Here is a 6,000-nt window from a genome sequence, read left to right as displayed (position 1 = left end):
AAATGAAACAAAGAAGAAAAGAAAGTGAGAAGGATAAACTGTTCCTCACATCAATAATCAAGTGGAAGACAGGGACATAAAGAATATTTTTACCTGGTTGTAGACCACTGACTCACAAAGCCAGTTTTAAGAGAAGGTAGAATCCAGTACATGGGAAGAGACATGTCCTTTACCAAAAGTTAGATGTTTGCTTACAATTTAAGACTTAAATGTATGGTTAGATCACCAAAAGATGATCAAGTTTACAATGTGTACATATCAGCCTGGGAAGACAATACTAGTGCTACATCATTCTTTAATTTCATACAAAAAGAAGCACCAGTGGCTAGCAGCTCAAGGTAGGTAATTTTAGGTGGGGGAAAGTGCCTTAATTCTCAGCAGTAATTGTTGTTGTTATGCACAACTGGAACAAGCTATAATAAGAAATGGTGAATGAGAAACACATTTATTGTCTTCTAGCTAAGCATCATGGTCCAACAGAAGGCTTTGGACTTGCTAAAGTGAGATGTTATTAACTTCTTTATAAAATTATTGGATTAAATGAGCTAACACTTTCTTCTGGACTTAAAAAGCTGTGAAAACATCTGATTTCTTTCCCTCTTCTTCTCCCATGTGGGTTCTATGGAAAAAAACTGTTCTCAAGAAAATCTTCCTTCATCATTTTCCCTCCCTTCACCAGCAAGGGCAAGCAGCACAGCTTTTAACAGCTTGCCAAAGAAACACAAATTTTCTTTGCATTGCTTAATGCGTATTGCAGATAACGATGTTCTGGGACCTCCTTGTTCTGCTTGCGGCAGAGACAGAGCAAACATCTGGCACGGGGACCTTGGGAGAGCCACAGGTGGCCAAGAGCAGCTTCTCTTGCCTAGAATTTCTTGAGTTAGGAACGACTGACAGCCGAAAATCTGCTTTAAGTTTGACCGAGGAACTCAGAGACGTGTGCTGGAACTGGTTTTTCCCATGCATTTCTTCTTAGCAATTCCTATTAAGGGTGAAACTGGACTTTTGATCCAACTTAGCCTGCCAAGACATGTCCGTTTTGTGATTTGAAGAACCCATCTCTGTAATTTATAAATCCTGGTTTATTTGCATTCCCCTTACCATTCCACACCTCATCTGCTAATAGAGGGAGTAGCACTTCCAGATAAGCCTGAAGGCAACAGTTTTGTACTGGTTTCTTGCAGAAGAGGATTAGAGCAAATGAGTTTCTCCAGAACAAAAGAAAACAAATCATTGTGAAATAACTTATAAATTCCAGGAACTGACAGAATAAGAGAGGAACACAGAGGGCATACTTCTGTGCCAGGAGACACAGTTTCTGACTAAAAGCTAAGATGTTGGATAAAGAAAAGTGAAAAAAAATGTGCAATTGGAAATAAAAGGTTTGATAGGCAAATATTAGGGCATCTTAAACACTCCAGCCTAAATTATAAAAAAACCCAAAACCCTCTTCATAGTTGATGATGGGAAGGAAAGTAAGGCCTAGAAATAAACCTAGTTTTCATTTTTTTTTGTCTGTCTCTATACTACTTTTGTGCTACACGAAGTGAGGAGTAACTTTTTAGGAGCCCTTGCTAAACTCATGGAAAGGCTGCTTTCAGTGTCGTATGTTCTAATGAACAACCATAAATCTAGAAGTACCTACCAGATGAACTCCTGTAACAGATTCTGGAGACTTCGTGGAGTTAGAAATTGCCTCTACTCACAAGGAGCTGTAGGCACAGGGCTCCCATTCCCATTGCAGTCCAACAGAGAGAGCTTTCAGCCAAGAAACATAGTCACAGCCCTACACAGGCCACGGAAAGCCAGGAGTTCGGACTGTGCTTTACTGGGAACAAGATTGACTGCTATGTAGAAAAGTGCCTTTAACTGACGGGTTTTAAATCTGTGGGCAAAGCAGGGAGCTGTGTGACAAGCAGACTGGAAGTGCTTGGATGGGATGGCTGGCAGAATAGAAAATACAGCTATTGCACTCAAATTGTAAGTTCACTATTAGCCTTCTAACTGGTAAAAATAGAAGAGGAACAATTTTGCATTGTCTGCTTCTTCCTCCTCTCTATTGTATTTCAGACAGAGCTTTGGCAATCTTTTTTCTTCTTTTTACTCCATTATAGAAATTCATAGCAAGCTCCTACCATGTTTTTCCATGACAGCAGAGTATGCGTAGGCCTCAGAAAACATTCAAAAGGGAGCTCTGTGCAAACAGCAGAGAATTGAAATTCTCAGAACTCATTGATCTTCCTCTTTTTTAAACAGGAAAATCATGAAAGGGAAAGATCTTGATTAAATATATGACATCTGCTCTTTTTAGTTATCTTCTCTGAAGTGATGGTGTGAATGCAGGCATGATTACTGCAGGATTTAAACAGCAGTGAATTCACAGAAAAGATAGTATCTTTAAAGAGACTAATGCTATAGTCTAAAAGCCAGACCAGCTTTCAGGATATGCAGGCTGAAGCTTTCATCCCCAAAGCAAAATATAACTTGAAACTAGTGATACAAGTTTAACTCACTCAAGTTAATCCATTACATCATCAAAGAAGTTTGTACCTGCAACTATGGAGAGGGAAGAATATTAAAAAGAAGAAACTCAGGAAGTCATGAGTTCCTCTTAGAGAGGGGAAAGGCAGGTTCATCAGAGAACAGCGGAATTGCTGGTGGTTTAGGAATGCAAAAAGTTGTAATAGGGCACAGAACCAATATACTTACTGACTTTAAAATTTCTGTGTAGCAGAATCAAGTTTAACGAGTTCTTAATTTAGTTAAGTTAGCCAAGACTAGCAATGAGCCTGCTCCTAAGTAACAACTGTCATGGAAAGAGGAGTCCTTGTTCTGCTATGCCAGCCACAAACAAACCAGCATGTTTGTAGCTATTTGGTACCCGTGACTATACAACTGGAGATGTTTTCCAGAATGTACTTAGAGAAGCACCACAGAAGTACTTAGAGCATTATATATAAAACAGTAGATATAAAACAACAGTCCTACAAAGGAACTAGAACCTATAGAGACACTACTATAAAAGATGGAAAAAAACCCGACTGCTGGTTTGGATGTACATAAGGAAATGATGAGGGGGGGAAAAAAACCAAACACAGAAAATCCCAAAACATCAAATCAACAAGGTGATAAGTTTCTGGCTGAACCTGGATTTCAACCTATATCTTCTGGAGGCCAGTTTAATGCTCAAAACCTCCTTTCCTTTTTTAGAGGGCTTTTTCCAATGGAGGTTTTATTTATGCAATTAGATGGTAGGACTTGGGAAACCATTTAATAGCAGCAACACCTGATGCCGGTCTGTGTTTACCCGGGTAGCTTAATTTAGGGGGGAGTTTGTTTTTGGTTTGTTCCATATTTAAACAAGCCCTGATAGAATACTTAGCTCAGGAGGATCCATATCGTATTAATTCACAAGAATGATAAGCAAAAATGATATGGTAAAACTCCAGTCCACAAAATGCCCCAGGCACCTCTACTGTGCTTGAGAATTCACTTCCAAATATGTATTTTGAAATTCTGGCCCCATGCCTTAGAGATCTTCACATTTTTGCTACATGAGAAGCGATGCATTTGCCAAACTGATTTTCTTAGTGAAAAGAAAAAAGACTGAAGTATTTTGCTATTAAAAACATGCATTAGTTTCCCAGGTATGTGTGCAGCAGTTACTTGTGTCTCTGTTAATAAAGTCTTAAGTTAATATGAACATTTTATGCATTAAAAGACTGCATTTTCAAGTGGAGCTTGCAATTTGAACAACCTTAATTAATACCTTTTTCTTTTAAAAAAATAAATAAATATGGAGGGAACTGATCCAGGCACCACTGAACAGATGCTGACCTCAACTAAGTGCCTCTATAATGATGGCTTATGACTAGTCTTTGAAACTGCCAGTAGAATTCCTTGTACCTGAGGACTGCCAGAAACATCAGCTCATTTTTGTGTTTTGCTTTCCCTTAGTAGTCTGAAGACACCTGCGTTTTGTGCTGTAGCTCGCAAAAGACAGAGAAACAATATATTAAAATCCAAGAACGTAGCTGTCTCAACTGTAAGTACCCCCTAATATGTTAAAAGTTATTAAAAACTTGAGCTCTACTTTTACATCTACTGTCACCTGGAGAGATTATAGGCTATATAATTTACAAATTTTCACAGTGACACAAATTAAACCGGAAGTATCTGATTCTGACACCTATTTTAAAAAGGATTGGCAAAAACATCTCCAAATTGAAATGTAGACCCTTTTAAGCTCATTTATTAATTGCTTCAGATCTGCCGACACTGCTGTCTCACTGCTGCTTGGCACAGTGAACCACCCCATGCTGAACTCTGCTCTGCCCGTTACTGGGCTTCTATTTGGCTGGTTTCAGTACCCCCATATGTTACTACAGCCACAGCAATAATGACAGAGCAGCTGTCCTCTTTGCCTAGAAGTTAATTCCTTAAGTTCCAATGGGACAACATGAGGAACAAGGTGCTACTTCATACCACTGCAGAGTCCAAAGTCCTTCAGAGGCTTTTGAAGCCCACAGAGTCAGCGGCAGAGCTTTGGGATGTTAGGGCTATGCAACAACAGTTTAGCAGGGAAAAAGAAGCTATTGCTTAAATGTCAACACTAAACCCCTGGTGGAGGTGGAAGCATGAACAACTTTTCTTTTTTTCTTCCCCCTTGAATCTACTTGTACTCTATAGTGGGGCTAAAGAAAGAAAAGAAGGTAATCCCTTAGGGAAATGCTGCTCTCTAGAGCTCTGGTCCTTTGTTCTCTGCCCCCATCATAGTACATTCAAATTTGCTTTGATATACCTTCAGTAGGGTGTTCTGCTTTGTAGCAGATGCTTCAAAACTTTTTTATGTTAGACACTGCCAGCAGAATGCACTGCAGTTCTCTAAAGGAACAGCTGCAATCTCTTTTTTTTTTTTTTTAAAAAAAAGGGGGGGGGCACATTCAGGCTGATGTGTGTTGTATATTTCTCATGGCTTTATGTCTATAGAGAACATTTCCCAAGGAGGAAGGAGGCTTTTTGGTGTCTTTTTCAATCAAGCAAACAAAGGATTTCCACTTCATGATCACCAGACATTCTTTTGTGAGATAAACAGGAATGAATAAAGATCCTACATTCCTTTAAGCATACAGAATAAAAAGCACTGTGAGATTTTAAAGGTTTATAAACTAAAAAGCTTTTGAAAATCACCATCAAGGAGCCAAAAAGTCTAGCTTCCCCTTTGAATATCACTCTCAGCCTCAACTAGACGCATTTTTTCGTTCAACTTTCTCAACATTTACCTAACTACGCTTGCCAGCACGTTTTGCCAAATTACAAAAACTGCTGCAGAAACCATCTGCTTGACATTGCTTACATATAATAAAGTATGGCTCAATACAATGTATTGGAAATGTTTGGAGATCTTTACATGGGAACCGAAAGCAGCAGTGCTGACTCAGGCAGATCTCCCGCTGATGTCAGTGGGAATTGTACCTGAATGAGTACTGCTGGATCCCATACAAAGCCTGCTGCGTAGCGATTGCCGCTGACTGACGTGAGAACATATGGTTATAGTTTAACAATACCAACTGTAATGGAAATGAGAAGGAAATTTTATAGCATTTTTGGCTTGCTGCTCTTTTATAACTATGAGAAACACTCAAAGGATTCGTACATATCTGCTTCTGTAACAGTTTTTCCCAGCTTCAAGTGAACACTGAGAAACTTGCAAAGTTAGATCCTACCTCAACAGGAACAGTTTGAGTCAATCTGCTTAGATAAAAACTCAAACACCAGAAAGACTACGCGTGAAGTCTAAAACAAGACTTCACAGTCTCTCTTCAGATTGTATTACGTTACCTCTGGATGAGAATGCAGACATTTCAATACAGTTCCCTTGGTCCAATCTGAAGCAGAAATAAAGCCTTCATAGCACTGACTTTGTCAGCCCAGTAGTAGGGACACGCGTGTGACAGCTCCTATACCAAAGGACAATCGGTTCTCAACTTTGACCCCAAA

Source organism: Chroicocephalus ridibundus, chromosome 6 (genome assembly GCF_963924245.1).
Source record: "Chroicocephalus ridibundus chromosome 6, bChrRid1.1, whole genome shotgun sequence".
NCBI lineage: Eukaryota > Metazoa > Chordata > Aves > Charadriiformes > Laridae > Chroicocephalus > Chroicocephalus ridibundus.
Note: the sequence above shows the minus strand (reverse complement) of the source record.